The sequence below is a fragment of the Pteropus alecto genome, unplaced genomic scaffold (assembly GCF_000325575.1).
Source record: "Pteropus alecto unplaced genomic scaffold, ASM32557v1 scaffold155, whole genome shotgun sequence".
Lineage (NCBI taxonomy): Eukaryota > Metazoa > Chordata > Mammalia > Chiroptera > Pteropodidae > Pteropus > Pteropus alecto.
Genome location: NW_006438113.1, coordinates 16,602,095 through 16,620,035, shown reverse-complemented (window position 1 = coordinate 16,620,035; position 17,941 = coordinate 16,602,095). Strand labels below are relative to the sequence as shown.

The window sequence follows — 17,941 nt, the reverse complement described above, 5'->3', positions numbered from 1 at the left end:
CACATTTTCATCAAAACTTATTATTGTTCATTGCTTTGATTATAGACATCCTAGTAGTTGTGAAGTGTTATTTCATTGTGGTTTTGTTGTGCATTTCTCTAATGACTAATGATGTAGAGCATTTTTTATGTGTTTATTGGTCTTTTCTATACTTTTTAGAGAAATGTTTATTTTAATTCTCTGCCTATTTTTAAAATTATGTTATTCATACTTTATTATTGAGTTGTATTTCTTTATATATTCTAAATATGTAACATTAAATCTATGTTTCACATATATTTTTTACCATATACTCTAGGTTTTCTTTTCATTTCATTGATAGTATCCTTTGAAGCACAATTTTTTTTTAATTTTGATGAAATCTAATGTACATATATTTTTCTCTCATTACTTTTGCTTTTAGTGTCATTTCTAAGAAACCATGGCTGAATTAAAGATTGTGAGATTTACACCTCTCTTACTTCAAAGAGTTATTATTTTAGCTATTAAGTCTTTACTACATTTTAAATTAATTTTTGTATATTATATGAGGAAGGAATCCAATTTTAGTCATTTGCATGTGGATATCAGCTTTTCCAAGTAAAATTTTTCGAAAAGACTATTCTTTCCTCATTGAATTGTGTTGGCACATTTGTTCAAAATCAATTGACTATAAATTTAAAAGCTTATTTCTGAACTCTCAATTCTATTCCACTGAGAGAAATAATAAAAAAAATTAATTGTACTCTTTAAAAGGTTTAATTCTTAAGGATTGCTATATCAATTTTAGAAGTTAAAAAAATATTTTGATGTGATCATTAAAGTCTTGATCATAGACACCTTTAGACATTTGAATATAAATTATCATGAAAACAATTGAGAAGTTTCTCATTTAAATATTCATAAATATTTAAATAAACTCAATATTTAACATATTTTCTAGTGCCTTGTATTTTATTTTTTCTTATTACAATTATATAATATTAACAAGAATTGGAAAAGCATTACATGGCCTGTGGACCAAATGTGGCAACATATTGCAACATAGCAATGCCCATATTAGCAAATGACTTTTTTTTCAGTACAATAAGGGTTGAGCAGCTACAACAGAGAGTATACCTCAAAAAGTCTAAACTCTTTAGCCTCTAGTTCTTTACAACAAATTTGGCAATGATTCCCCGGTACCAACAAACACATCTAGTATCCAGATCTTGGTTTGAAATAACATTCTCCAGTAAAAGGAATCAGGGCTTCTCAGTAAAAAGGGTGCTTCTGGGAATGTGGTAGAAAGATACAAAATTACCCTGGAGCCTCTTCTACTGGAGAAATGTATGGATGTACTAGAGAGAGAGAGAAAGAGAGAGGGAGGGAGGGAGGGAGAAGATAGATGATGATAGATTAGATAGTTAGATAGATGATGCTAGAAAGATAGATAGATAAATGATGATAGATAGATAGATAGATTGACAGACAGACAGACATACTTACATAGAGAGAGAGAAAGATGATAGATAGAACACACAAACATAAAATGATGGAAGTACATCAAAGGGACACAGTAGCAAAATGAAAGAGCTCTATATCATTAAAAATGAAACAATCTGAACAATAAAATAAGTAACGTAGTATTGCATTGTAACCTAAAGGATATTCATAAAATCCATGATTCTATGCTAATATCAATAAATTAAGAGGGGAAGGAAAGATCAATTTTCCATGCAGAAGAATTACAAATAATTTAAGTATACTCAGTCCTCAAGGAGATGAAACAATGCAGTGTTTCTCCGAGACAGGGAAGTATACTTATAGTCTTGAACAGACAGAATGGCAAAAGTTCATAATAGAATGTGGGTTAGGTGATTGTGCCAAAGACAATCTTATTCTAGCTAGCAATTGTATGCTCTTGTATAAAAACAGCTTGCAAAAATAAAACTGCACCACTACTCCATCATCAGTGGATAGTGGTCCTCCTGATCCCACCTTTGTCTTTCTCTTTTTTTTCGGCATCTCCCACTATTCCCACTCAGATATCAAGCAGGCTGCGCTGGATGCGGCAGCTGTTTGGGTGATTTTTTTTTTTTTTTTTTTTTTAGGGGAGGCAACCCTTGGTTGACCTCACAAATTGCAAGGACCTTGTCAGCTTACAATCCCTTATTTTTTTTTATTTTTTATTTTTTATGCCTACAGAACCTGGTCTTCCTAGGTGGTCTCCCATTCAAGTACTAACCAGGCCCGACCCTGCTTAGCTTCCGAGATCAGATAGGATTGGGCCTGTTCAGGGTGGCATGACTGTAGACTTGGTGATTCTTACTAAACAATGTATATATATTTGCAACCACTTTCAAATATATTAGAAACCCTCTAATCTGATATGTTATCAGCAATTGTTTTATAGCAAATAAAAATGTTTAAAGAGTACATAAAGTTCCGAAGATAAGTGTACATTCATTTGAAAAAATTAGGACTCAAAATGTTTGCTTTATATATAATTACTATTTGGAGCCTCACTCTTCATTCTTGCATAAGACATATATGGCATATAGTGCAATATTTCCAATTCTGTTTCTTTAAAGAAAAGATAGATTTAAAAAAAATCTGTGAAAAAAAAAAATGAGAACACATGCCTACAGGCTTTTCATTCTTTTTCTTTAATATTGCATTGTTGTCCCACCCTCACCAAATATGACTGCAATCATTCTATTGTCTTTCCTTTACAGAGTCTTTTCAAATAATTCAATTAGTTTGAAAGGCATTATTACTTTTGCATTCTTCTTTCACTGTTTAATATAACATATTTCTAAATTACAATAACAAAATTCAACAGGTATAAATAGTTTTAACAACAATGTTAATTCTTAGACATACAACTCAACTGATAGAAACTGAAGTGTGTGTCATATGAAAAAGTAGTCTTCTAGGCCTGGGTGTGCCCTACTACAAGTGTTGTAAACATCAGCCTGGAGGTTTTACAGACTGAGTAGACTACATCATTAATCTCTTTAATAAAGGTCAGCTGGGAGAGATTTTATTGTACTATACATAATCTCATGTCACAGAGCCTGTGGTACAAATCTTGTTCAGCAGTGTTTTTCCCTTTAGCCACTCTCCTCACAAACACCTAATCAACGTCCCCTGGACACAGCTCATTAAGAATCTTTGATGAGTCATTTTCCTGATTACACACCCAGCACCTGAGCTAAGTTTTCTTTCTCCATCAGCAAAACCTGAGTTCTAATCTGTTCTTCCTTTCCTCATCTCTTATCGTTTGTTTGTTTTTCCCTAGTCTTCTATCTGCCATGATCTCCTTTCTACATTTTCTAATCCTGCAATCTCTTTCATAAAATTTGAGAGGACTCTGAGCAGGATGATATACTTAGGTAATTTGCCCATCATCATTTCTCTGTGGTCCCAGAACAAGGAGAATTGAGCGAGTGAATCAAGTTAAACCTTCCCCAAAACACTGTCTATCAGCCTGTAGGTTGTTCCCAAAGGACAAGTGCCCTTCAAACTAACAGTTTGGGTATAAATAGCCATAATGCCATAGCATAAGACCTTCAGAAGTCTACCCAGCAAGATCTCTGGTAATTGTATTCCTGATGGTTTTATGTTCATTGATAAGTTTTCAATATCCACATTCATTCATATTATATTGAAAGTAAAAGATGAGATTTCTAGATTAAATCAGAGTGTTATACTTTTGGGGATAATACAACAAAAGCCAGATGGACAGGCCTGAACTAAAGGAGAACCAAAGAAGAGTAACTCAGGTTATAAATCGGAATATGTATATATAGTCCACTCCCTTCCTGAGAGGAGAAAATTTTTGCTCTCTGCTATAAACAAATTACCTTAGAGGAGTTCTATATCCTTGTGTTCTTACACTTGGGAATGGAATTAAATGTCTCCAGAAGAAAGGTAAAAATTGAATCTCTGGGTTTGAAACCTCTGAAAAGTCTCCGTGATCCTGGGTTTCATCCTTCTTTGAAATGTAAACATACATGTCGGGGGAGAAAAATTTCTTTGGATAGTCTCTCGCTATTGTATCATCCTTTAACTTCCAAAGGTTGTTGTTTAGCCCAATTAGAAGTGTTGTGTGTGTGTGTGTGTGTGTGTGTGTGTGTGTGTGTGTGTGTGTGTTGCTGTTGTTGTTTAGAAAACTAAAACCACACAGAAATCTAAAAAACGTATTCTCTGTAGCCCCACAGTTACACTTTCTCCATCATCAGCAGTTTCTGCTGTGCAATACTGCCCGAGTACTGGCCCTGCTTCAAATTTCTATCTCAGTGTAAGTGGTATGACTTTTTTTCACTCCTATGATATCCATACATTTCTCTAGCCTTGCTTTAGACTAGATGCTCAGCTTCTGAGATATTAGTGCATGATTTCCTAATCTTGAATCTGTTCCCTATCTTCTGCCAATTGAAAATGTCTCTCTCCAGGGGACAAACTGTACATATTGAACCTGAACACTAAAATTTCCAGAGCAGTCAAGTTTTGAGATGGCTATTCATTGCAGCCAGCTCCCATAGGCTGGTGGGGGGTGGGGGGTGGAGGGGGCTTCATTCTGAGACAGTCTGAGGAAACTCTCCTTTCTCCAGGCTCATTTTAGTGTCAAAATACACAATTATTTTTGAGACCTTAAGTAGTTCACAATTCTACCAGGAATCCCATTTGCCTCCACTTGACCATCAAAAAGTCTCTTTATTCTGAAATCCTTCCAAGAAGCATACAATTAAGTCTCTTAGTAAATTAAAGACAGCTTCTCTTAGCTTTTTGTTTAATTAATATTACATTCTTCTAAACTCTGCCAGTTAAATACTTCCAACTACATCATGATTTTTGAGAGGATGTTTTACATTTTAGTAATATCTCCACACTTCCCAGGAACTATACCCTATACATACATGCATACACACACACTCTCAGTAATTAAACATTGCCTGTGGATTGACTGCATATAGAAAACAGTTTACAATAAAGAAATGAGTTTAAAGCCATATTTACACATCTTGCACGTATTTTGGTGCTACAGAATAGAAAGAACTTTGAGAAAGATCATTCCAAAGTTTTATCCTTTGTATTTTGATATCCCAGTAATTTTCGGTTGATAAGGAGCCCCAAAGTAAGCTGATAAGTGAACTCCACAATTCATAATACTTTCAGTAGCTTTAGAGAATAAGCAAGCATAAGTATAATGACCACATGCAAATAAATAAAAACTTATTTTATCCAGTATTTTTTAAATAAACACTCAAATGCTTAACAGGAACAACAAAATCCCTAGATGATCTGACCCTTAACTTCATTTCTTGTTTCACTATCCTTGAGACAAACTGGCCTACTTTTTATTTTCTCCCATTTTAGGTTGTTTGAAATTTCTCTGTCCCTTGCTTAAAACATTTTTCACATCTCCCAGCTTCTGTCTTTCATCTTACATCTTTATATGTCCAAAACAATTGGGTATTTTGATAGTCTAATACAATGTGTTTTTTTTGCATATAAGTTGTCTTACAATTGTGTTTCTTTCCCTTCAAATGGTTAACTCTGATTGTAATTATACTGGTTATGTGATTATTTGATTGATTGCATCCCCTCCGATAGGCATTAGTTTCCTGAGGACAGGGGCCATCTGTTTTTTGTTCTCTATTGCATCTCTAGTAAATTGCGCAATGCCTTACAAAGAATAGGTCCTCAATAAATTTTTGTGAATAAAGTTTGTGAATAAATTAGAGAAGTATTTCCTTGGGAGATATAAAGGTGTATGTTTCTATTTATTGGCAAATGAAAAGCCATGACAATTTACCAGGCCTTTTGGGAAAAAGTAGAGTGAGAAGAGGGTTTGGAAATAAATCTTGAAAAACTCAATGTACAATGGTTGGACAGAGAAGAATGCTGCCACAAAAGAGTCAGAAAAGAAGCAGACAGAATGTTGGATCAAAACCATTGTAATAACAATATTTAGTGCCAGGTGGCTACTAGATTAATCGAGGGGAATCACTTTGTAAATTATATAAATGTCTAACCACTATGTTGTACACTTGAAACTAATATAAAATAATATTAAATGTCAACTGTCATTAAAAATAAATAAATAAATAAAATTTTCTTAAAAAAAAACATAAGACTGTAGTGTTAGGGAAATAAAGAATCTATTTCAAGAGAAATGAAGTGTCTATGGAAAGTTCAAGTAAGTCAAATACTCAGAATATCTATTGGATTTGGCAGAGGTCACTAGTAGCCCTAGTGAAAGTTAGTATGATGCCTTGATGAGAATGAAAGTCATATCACATCAACTAATCTCAGGGCCTGTGCTGAACTACGCAATCTGAAGGAATTGTCACTTCAGAAATTGCCCCTCCCCCTCAAAAACATATGCTGTCATCAGAGGTGAATCTCATAGATTTTCAATGTAATCACATATAAGTAATTAATTCAGTTATCCTTATTCCTTAATGCTCTGCTTCAATTATCTCAGAATGACAATTCACAGACGCTTTCTTTCCAAAAAGAATGGCAACACATACTAGGCTATACTATATTTGCTAATAATCTACCTCGCAGTTCTTGTGTCTGCATAGACTCACTGAAATCAATAAGAATTATGAGCACAGAAGTGCTGCAAGGCTGTCCTTAATACTCAAGGATATATTGCCCTTAATACTCAAGAATATATTGCCCATACTCAAGAATATATTGCCCAATAGCACTTGGATAGTCTGTAAATATAATTATAATAAAACCCATTATGTCTTTTCTTTCTGGGACAAAGAAAAAATGATGTAAATTTAAATATAGCATATTCTGGAAACAGAGTGCTTACAGAAAAGCCAGAGGGATTTTCAAAACTTGATAATCTAAACGTAGACAACTGTTTTAACGTAGGAGCAATATGTTAAGGAGCTATAGTATTGAACTGCAGGTATGACCTAAAAGATATTCTTTTTAAATGGCAAAATTAACATTTTTCTTAGTAAAATGGTTCAGTAAAATAATTATGACTAAATTTCTCACTAAAAATTTGATGTGCCAAAATAGATTAAAAAAAAAAATCTTACTATTTAATGGAATTTACATGTGCCAAGAATTTGAAACAGAATTGAGAAGGAACAATACCCACTATGTTTCTTTTCTCAGATTTGCAACATGCATACATCCTATTCTCTGTCCTTCTACAATGGGCTATGTGACATGGCTCTGCAGAATGCAGCATTATTCACCAAATGAAGCCTAGTTATATAAGACCAGCATGGGGAGGTCCAGGTTAAGTAAATTTATGTTTAAAATCAGGCTCTATTCTGCCTTTTCCCCACCACTAAGGTGAAGAGAATTCCTGAGTATATTTTATATGTTATTCAAGTGACTCCAGTGAATGCGCTTTGTTCTAGAAGCAAATTAATTTGCTATGTGAAGTACAACCAACCTCTTAATGGTGTATCTCCATAACACTTTAAAAATGGCATTAAATCATTTAGGTAGACTCCTTTGTATAAATGGTTAGTTTAGATGAAATATCTCTAAAAAACTAAAAGGAATTTTATCATATTGGCTACTGATAAATGGAGACTACAATTTCACTGCAACCAGATATCACTGAGAATTAGAAAACAGATCAAGAGCTTTCCTGTATCAATTTTTTTTTCAGATGGCCCTTGATTTTCTTTATAGATACTACGCTGAAAATGAGTTCATTAAGACCTTTCCATCAATCAGAAATATCTAAAATGCAATCTTTGAGCTGCTATGTAATATGACATAGGTGGCTTTAAAAAAAAAAAAAAAAGAAGGAAAGGAAAAAATATTTACATTAGGCTAAGATTGTGAGTTCTCTCTGATATAACTGATAATGTAAATAACATTATGAAGAAGAACATTACTACAAGTGAATTCATTTGTATGGTTGTGATCAAATCATTGTGAGAGATGTGTGTGTAACCCTGTCTCTGTTATCAATATAGTACATTTATTCAATGCCAGTAATACACCAGGTGCTTCAGCAGAAGCAAACCAGATGGTCCGAGAGTTTCCACATGGGAAAGAAAACTTGGGCAAGTCTTTGAATGAATTGTATTAAATCTTTCCTACTTTACTGTAGATAACTGTTATCTAGAGTAAGTCACTGAGCTGTCTATGTCAGAGTGAAATTAATGGAACATTATCAATATCTCCTCTAATTTTTATTACCTGTTCTGCCTCAGGCAAAAGATCTATTTTTATAGTGAGATGAATACATATAGCGAATGTTAACAGATTCTGAAAAAAGCAAAATCCTGCTGGGTGAACACATGTTAGCTGCTGTGGCCACAGTAATAAACTATAAATTTTAAGGTTTAAGCATTGCCATCAGAGTGTAAAAATATCTTATTTTTAACTATCATCTATTTCCATACAAACACACATACAAATACATACACATGCACATACACACACAGCCATAGGGTATCTTTAGCAAGAATATTTGTGATATTGGAAGCATTCTAAATACTTCAAAGAGGAAATTATTATGAGGAAAACTTAGGCAAGCACAGGGAAAAGAGAGGCATGGAAATTGGGCAATGTCGAAGTGGTGTTTTACCAAGCTGGCTTCATGAAGAGATCCAGTTGTTTGGTTGGCCAAGGATGAAATCTCTAGGACAGCCATACAGAATCTCTATGCCTTTGTACATATGAGTAAAGAAAAGGAGAGAAATTTGTTTGCTAACTCCATGAGATCTCCTACCCCTCACTAATTCACATTTGCATCAACTCTAGGCATTAATTGCATCACTAGCTCCTTGGGTGGCTTCTGAGGAAATCATATCTTTTATGGAAGGGCACTTTACATAAGTCTAGAAGTAGTGGGAGAAGCCAGAGCCTCTTCATATCTGAGTAGGTTAAGTGGGATTGTCACAGCTGATGTGGTTCTTGTAAGCAGGAAAAGCAACAAAGGCCATACCAGAGCCCATAACTCATTCCAGAGACAATCAAGACCCACAATGTTGTTAGCTGTGAGACAGATTCAGCAGGGATGGCAGCAGCAACTGGGATGCTCCATGAGCTAGTGACCAAGGGCCCAGTAGATTGATGAAGCTGAATGAACCAGAGCAGGCACATGAGTTAGACCTGGTGTATTATGCAGGACAAATTACAACTGACACTCATCCCCAGTGATAAAAATATGAGTGATAGCAACTGTGGAGAATGTGAGAGAGCATGATGCTACCCAAATTTAGGAAACCCTTCCATGCAAAGATGTACAAAATGTACAGAATGCTGCATTATTTTGTAATTTGAATTAATGTATCGAGAAGACAGAACATTTCTATTCTCCCGCAAGTCCAGAAGCCCAATGACAGAGCCAAGAGGTGTGGTCTTAAGGAGAAACTCTTTGAAAATGTCACACTTTGAATTATATTTGAGATCCAGGAATTATAAAGACAAATGCAAGCCTAGTAATGACCTGCAGTTTTGTAGTGCGCTTTTCATCCTAAAACAACACCAACTCCCTGTAAGTTTCCTAATTTATGGTAAGAAAAAAAGACATGTTTACCACCTTGGGAGGATAAAGCTTTAGTTTACAAATAAAGCTTTAGTTTACAAATGACTGGAAAATGTAACATATGAGAAAACTATACAGGAAAATAACTCTAAGGAGACAAAGGTGAATATTAGAGGTTTTTTTTGTTTGTTTAGTTTAGTTTTGTTGTTGCCGTTGTTGTTTTGGTACGAGGATAAAAATTGGGTTGAGAATAAAGGCTCTGTCTTTGAAATCCCTTAAATCTGAACTGTTTCTGTGTCAAATTCCTAAGCCTTTCTGAGATTTGGGGAAGCAAATTTTACTAGCTCCTTGTTTGCTTCCCTCTTTAAAGATAATTAAACTTCAGTTTATTTCTCTCTACTTAGAGACTACTAAACAATGTTTATATCTGTTTTAATGAGATCTGACGAAAGAGCAAAGTATAATCTGCATATAACCCATCATCTATAACTTGCCAGAGGGCTTGGGGCTCTGGTGACCAGATTCTTGTCTTATTCTGTAAGACAGAATTCAAGTGAAAGACAAGCAACCAGTAGAAAAATGCAAGTTTTATTAAAGTGAGAGTACACACTCAAGAGGGGATCATAGGTGAATGAGAGAGAGAGAGAGAGAGTGTTGTGTGAGGATGTCTGGTTATGCTGGTTATAAACTTTTATTCTTGGAGGCATAGCCCAGAAACATGATACTGACATAGCCTTGTTGTCTCCTCCCAGTAGACAGGGAGCTCTGTTTCCTGCTCTTTTTTCTTTATATAGTGTTTCTGAAACTGTCATGGTGTCAGGTGCATAATGGGAGCCACAATATTTGTAATGCAGATGAGATTATGATATTATAATTAGCCAAAGGTCATGCCTTAGCCAAAGACGACACATAAGCTAGAAAAGACCAGTTTGGGCTTATCTTTCTTTGCTCAGGCTAAAACAGGGGAGGGCTTAAAAAAGGAAATTTTTCGAGCCATATCCTTTTTTTAGGGTGTCCCTGTGCTACCTATCCTGCCTTATAACAGAATAATCCCTATTTTTTGCAAACTCTTTCATAGAAGATTATATAAAAGATGACTACCTGACTTATTTGGTGAATTAGTATAACTTTGGTAGCAACACCAGATAAGAGAATAAAAAATAAATTAAATTGAAGATGAATATCACTTACGTATACAGCGAAAATATTAAGTAAAACACTACTAGCAAATTGAACTTGCCAGAGTAATAATAATAATACAGGAAAGTTAAGATTGTTCAACATCAAAAATTTTACTATATTCATATATTAAAGAAAAAATCTATCTTCAATAAAATGCAACATTCACTAATAAAATGACTAAGCAAACATATGAGGTCTTTGATCCTTTGCCTACTGCATTGTCTTCATCAGTTTAGAGAGAACAAGTAATATTGCTGGGTCTTTTTCTTCCTTTTGAAGATTTTGAAGAAATATGTTTTCATTCAGCTGGGCTTCTAGATAAACAAGATGATAGGGACTAGATTTTAACTACTCTAGGAATAAGTGTTAGTAACCAGCACTTGAAGATCAAATCTTCCTTTTATCTTGCCCAATACAAGATTTCTTTTTATTGAGAAAGGGCTGTTTCCATCGTGTGAATAATGCCTGGTGCTGCTAACATGACTACCTACTTTATTTCCCAGCCTGAATTTCAAAGTGATCACCATATCCTTGGCTTCCCTCCTTTGAGAAATCTGAATTCAAAGGTTAGCCTAGCTGCTTTTATCAACTCATTTAGCAGGAAGTTAGTGAAATATTAAATTAAAAAAAAAAATCAAAGATTGACTATATTAAAAACATTGTAATGTAGCACATTAAATTGCTTTTAACTTAATATCAAGAAATGCTAACCACTCAAACAAATGTATTTCCGTTCTGGTATCGGACTCATTTCTTTTTTTTTTTTTTAACCACATAAAGAGAATCCATTTTTGTAGACTGATTAAAATATTCTTACACTAACAAACTTTTTAATGAGTCAAAAAAAAAAAAATCTCAGTGCTACATATGGTACATTTCAAGATTAAAAAGCTATCACCACATATCATCTCACTGCACTTTAATCACTTTCCTTTTTAACCAAATACTCATGGGCTCCAAATGAACAGAAAATAGGGTTAGAATAAAAAATATATCAACTTATTTTGAGCTCCTTTCTACCATATGATACAGCCATCCCACTTCTGGGTATATATCTAAAAAAATAGAAATCTAGATCTCAAAGAGATATCTGCATTTTTATGTTCACTTCCTTATTATTTGCAATAGCCAAGGAACAGAAAAAAAAGTCTATCAATGAATAAATGGATAAAATATGTATATACACACACATACATACACACCCATAAAGCACTATTATTCAGGCTTAAAAAATAAGGAAATCTTGCCAAATGTGACAGCATGCATCAACCTGGAGGACATTATGCTAAGTGAAATAAGCCAGTTACAGAAGGACAAATACTACATTATTTAGGTATCTAAAATAGTCAAACTCATAGAAGAGAGTAGAATGGTGGTTGCCAGGGGCTGAGGTGAGGGAGAAATGAAAAATTGTTGTTCAATGAGTGAGTTAATTTCATTTGTTTAAGATGAGTAAGTTCTGGAGATCTGCTATAAAACACAGTGCTTATAGTTAACAATATTGTATTGTACATTTAAAAATCTGTTAAGAGGGTAGATCACATATTAAGTGTCTTATCGGAATAGCTAAAAAAAAAAAAACCTCCTTTCCACAAATTTTAAATGACCAATGCCCACTCAGAAGCAAGAACGAGTGTCTACACACACACACACACACACACACACACACACACACACATCTTGTCCCAAAAAGAGTTAGGGTAGGACTGAGTTTCAAAGCTATAGACTGAAGATAGTTTTGAGGGAAACGAGATGACATTAGAGAGGCAGGCTTAAGAATCAATGGGACAGTGTTTCACATCAAATCCAAAGGGGACAGGCAGAAAGGCAAGAATATAATCTGAAGAAAAGAGATCTGCAACCAAAGCCTACAATAAAATTAACAGTTTCTGAAGCATGAACAAAAGTAAAATAACCTGGAGTTATTAACAGACCACCAGTTCTTACAAGGGTTATAGAAGTTTGGGGATAGAGATAACATTATTAAATGAGCTAAGCAGTTTGAATAAATACTAGCTAGTCTTGAAATGATGATTTAAGCTCTATGATGAAGTTCAGTATAACGTATGGATGAGAGCATCACAATGACTGGACTTCTATTCAGAACCGCATTGTAAGTGTGTCCAATAAAATTTTCTTGATGTAATTTCTAATTTATGACCATGGGCAATCCTTTTATAGTTATGTGCAATCCTCCTATTTCTGAAATATGCATATGAATCACAACCCTGTGGTTATACTTGTAGGAAACATTACTCGGCACATAAAATTTAACTTAATAACTGAAGCTTAGGCAGGATTATGCTATAAGGCAAAATTGCTTTAGGTTTCAGTTTGTAGAAAACATTTTACCTACAATGATTAAAAAATCCAAATCACCCTACCATCCTCATGATTCAAACATTTAGATCAGAATTTTTCCCTTTATCCGTTGTTACTGACACCTTTGAAACCAGTGCTGCCAGCTCATATTACACCTTGAAAATGTTTCCTTAGTTCATTTACTACACCTCCTAACTTCTAACATAGAACTTATCACTTATTATTTCTCCATATTCAAAATCTAGAACCTTCTTAGATAGTATCAATCCAATTCTCATTAAATTATTAAAGTTCCACGTTATCCACGTCTAAATTCTATATCACTTATTTCTGTCATTTGCTTTTTTAGCTGACTTATGACTACATTTTATTTACTACTCATACTAAGATTCAGTTTAGTTCTAATATTGCTGCCTTCACTAACAGCAGTCGTCCCGTCACTATCTGTCACCATCACTATGTGTCCTCACTATCATCACTATCCCCAATCTTCCCTAGGTCACTAATATTTTGATCCTGAATAATTCCTATCATCTTTTTGATTAATGTTAATATTTTTGTCAAAAAGCAGAACTGCCCTGCTGTAAATTTTAATACCTAATTTCAACAAGATTTTCATTAGCAATTGTTATTCCTTCAATCACTTTGTATGTCTTGTCTGATGTATTCTCTATAAAGCCTATATCCAAGCTCTCTCTTCCATAAGCTAAAAACTCGACTTTTTTTTTCTCTAAAGCAGATGATGTTAAAAGATTTGAACCATATGGTATTACTTAATCATCTATTCTCTCCATATTTAAAAATAATTTGTCACTGTAATACCTTTACTTCTTTTCACTGGAAGAACATGTATTTCTGTTTTCCTAAGCCTTATTTTTTCTTCTAGATTTTCTAGAGACCTCATTGCTATCTCGACCTTTTTGGTCATTTATACTTCTTTGATCATTATCCTCTACTTTTAATCAAGGAAAGATTTCTACTTCAAAACTTCAAACAAATCATCGTTTAACATTCAATCTATTCTCTTTTCTCTTTTGATTTCGAACTTCTAAAATGGTCTGTATTCCACTGTTCCATACAATCTCTCTTTAGCCCCTAAAATATAAATTTAAATTTCCAGCAGATTAAGTAATCAAACTTTCTTTAATTTTCTTTTAAGCCACTGATATGTTTCAATTTTCTTGTACTATTTATCTTGCTGTACTTTTTTTTTTCCCTTGAAACTGGTTTTTCTAACATATCTTTGTTCTAGTTTCATTTTCTCTGAGAACAATCCTCAAAGCTCAAGTCTTGGTCTTCTTAGTGAGAATTCTGCAAGCTCTTTTAAGGTAGTGTCAATTAATTAGCAATAAATTATGTACTAAATGTATATTAAATTTTAAATTTTCTCAAATAAATTAAATTTAACAAGGTTCTTCCCCTTAGTGAGGGCTTATTTTATACTTGTATCAAAAGGAGAAGAAAATATGAGAGAAGAAAGCCTCCAAGGGTCCTTTACTGCTGAGGTCCAGCCTACACCTCATAAAACAAATCACCTCAAATTACGAGTAATACTTTGGAGTTCAGACAAGGATTAACCTTACAGATGTACCCCCATCACTCTCTTCTAATGCATAATCCAACCACTGGTGAAAAGCCAGCATTATCACTGCATTCTGAAAGGTCAATGATATCCCTCAGAAGAGGGAGATGAAGCACTGTGACATAGTGGAATTAGGAAAGAATCTGAGTGAATCCTGTGCATTTAGAGAATAATATAAAGTCAAACTGAACTTCAATTATAAAATCAGCAAAGTTGTAAGTGTAAACTAACAACAATAAATAATGCCTTAAAGTGCTATTATATTTAAGGAGATAACACAAAATATTTCTGAATAGTGACTAGCTTAAATTTGCTGAAATAAGCTTTCAGTTTTAAGAAGTCCTGGATAATTCAGGGATTGATTTTATTCCTATGAAAACAAAACAGTAATCATGGGAATATTGGAGAATAATTTTAGTGGATAAAGAAAAGATATAAGGACCATAATTATGAAGTAGGCATAATCTCAAATGTTAAAACATCACTAAAGAAAGATGTTTGGCTTTGAAAAATCATTTTCGGAAATAATTTTTCCCCAAGGAAAAGGAAAAGAAATTTAATTCAGTGACTAAATTACCTATTTTTATTAGCCTGTCTGAAAATTTATGAATATATATGGTTTCCAGGCAAAATGGTATGGCCTATTAAATTTGAATATCAGATAATTAACAAATAATTTCATTATGTTTTTAGTGTATTTATTCACTATTTATCTGAAATTCAAATTTAAATTGGTGTCTTATGTTTTTATTAGCTGAATACACCTATCTTATAAGGACCTAACTGGTAAATATTATTTGCGTTCACATTTAATTACTGTTTGTCCATCTCTCTGCCCCCACTAAGACTCTAAATTTTAGTAAATAGGGACCATAATCTTTCATACTTACTACTATATCTTCAGCATCTAAACCCCAAAATTTTAAATCAAAGTTTACAGGTAGGATTAGGATCTATTCTTAGACTCATTTCTATCCGTGTTTTCTTAATAAAGCTACCAAACCTTAGTAAAAAGCAAAAATCATTATCACACTCTGAAAGCTCATAAAAGCTTCTTCACAAAAGTAGGTCTTGTAAAATAGTTATTCTAAATAAAGGAATGAGAATGAACCACTCACATTGCTTCCTCTCACTATTTCTTGGCTACTCCAAATAGCAGTCAAGTTTTCTTTGGTTGACAATACTGCATGGTGGCTGACATAAGTAATCAGCAAATGAACACATCTAAATTTCTCATTTCTTTTTCTTTTATTCTCTCTCTCTTCTCCTCTGTCTCACCCTCTCTCTTGCCTCCCTCATCCCGTCAGTTTCTCCTCGTTAGACAAAATAATGACCCAACTGAGCTGATAAAATTTTGGAACAAAAAGAGATAGAAAATATCAAGGTAATCTTCTTTATTTTATAGATTAAAGAACTAAAGCTCACATAACTACAAGACAGTTTTCCTGATCAAAATCTTTCAATAGTTCTATGTTGCCTATAAGATAAACTTTCTAAAGTCTTGGTATAGTATAAATAGCCAAGATTCTGCTCAGCCTTCCTCTTTAGATGTGCATCTTATAACAATACTGAACACTGTCTCCTGGCACTGATGACTAGTATCCCTGTGCTCTCACTGGCCCATAGGTGACCACTTCTTCCCTTGTACTCCATCTGTTCGTGTTTCTATTACAGCACATTTAACACTATAGAATTTATCAGTTTAAACATCTGTTTCCTCCTATTAGTATGAAGTATGTGAGTGTACAGACCATAGCTTATTCCTAGAATTACTAATGCCTAGTCAAGTGCAAAGGCACAGAGTAGAAGCCCAAAAAGTATTTGACAAATGAAGAAACACATACATAATTAATGGCATAAACAATACCAAATTTAAATACTGTGCTTTTTTACCAAGCCATAGGACTAAGCTAAGGATCTATCAATATTAATGTAAAAAAGGCAAAAAATTTTGAGATAAATTTTGTCATAAAAACCAGTGTCAGCAATCTCTCAAGCTCACAGACATGCTGAGAATCCTGCTTCAAAACATTCAGAATTTTCTATTTTCCACTTTGCTGTCCACTAATTAAACTCGATTTTCTTCAGGCACAGTTTTGAACATAAGTATCTATTTCTTATTCCATTGTGTCTAATTTCTATGCGACAGCAGTATTCTGTAATTTTTCATCACACACACACACACACACTATTTTAATAAAAATGTGAATTGAATAGATTTTAGAAGACTATTCTAGGAATCTAAACACCCTTAATCTCATTGCTTCTATAACTAAACATATTCAAGTTCTCAACTCTTAATTTAGAAATGGATCTCTAGAATCTAACATGTGAAAATTAAGACTCACCATTGTATGGTGGCAATAGCAAAAAAAAAAAATCTATACTCAACATGTAAATCAGAAATTAGTATATGGTTATAGACACAATTTTCTCTTATAAATATGTTTTAAACAAAAATTTAAAATGAAAAATATGTTAGTTGATACATAATGGCATCACCATTTTTCAATTTTTATTTCATTATGATTCAGTTTGTAAATAAATATAAAATGATGGATTTATCAACATGGCCTGTCATTATGTGTGGATGTCTTTTTTAAAGTGTACATCTTTTAATAGACCTTTTAATAATTAACATTAAAAAATACACTATAAAAGGTGGTGATTCTTTTTAGAAATACTAGACATTACCATTTATTTGTCATGTGTTAACTACTAACTATGCACGAGGCAATAAGCTAAGCACATTGTTAATTTAAACCTAATTACTCTCTAGAAAGATCAGTAAAATTATCCTTTAATCTGACCTAAAATAAAAAATGGAGACAAATTTAGTGGATATACCCAACTATGAAATAAAGACTTTTGTTATATAAATATTAATGAATTGATCACTTTACATTTGATTCCTTACAAATTTAGTCATTTTATTTTGATCATCATGTTTAGGGAGAATTCAATCAATTCTAGCTTGGCCCAATTATAGAGGTCACCTATATGAGTTTAAAAGAAAAATTCAAAGAAATATAATACCAATTTAGTGACTATTTCTGGGGATATTATCTCATAATTATTAACTATTGTATGTAATTTTAAACAAACATTTTAAAAATCACCAACCATATCAAAGTAAGCAGTTACCTTATGGAGCTCATGAATATACACCTAAGAATAAATGCATGGATAGAAATGACCTAATTTTCTTTAACAAAGTTTATAAAATAAATTTTCCACTCATAGATTCATAAATTTGAGTATTTCAGAGTGATGTTCTCTGGAAAATTATTTGAGCTAAGAGACTCAAAGAAGAGGAAGCTGTTGAGGTCTCAGGATGCAAATGAATAATGCAAAGAAATGTATTTCATGAAATCTGAGCAAAGACCAAGTAATAATTCCAA

General features: G+C 33.2%; 1 protein-coding gene and 1 pseudogene across 2 annotated transcripts in view; both read right to left on the bottom strand.

Annotated features, from left to right (window-relative positions):
- Window positions 1-17,941, bottom strand: part of CTNNA3 (catenin alpha 3) — a 1,378,877-nt gene that overhangs the window by 214,981 nt on the left and 1,145,955 nt on the right. The window lies entirely within an intron of this gene.
- Window positions 2,158-2,276, bottom strand: LOC112482811 (annotated as a pseudogene).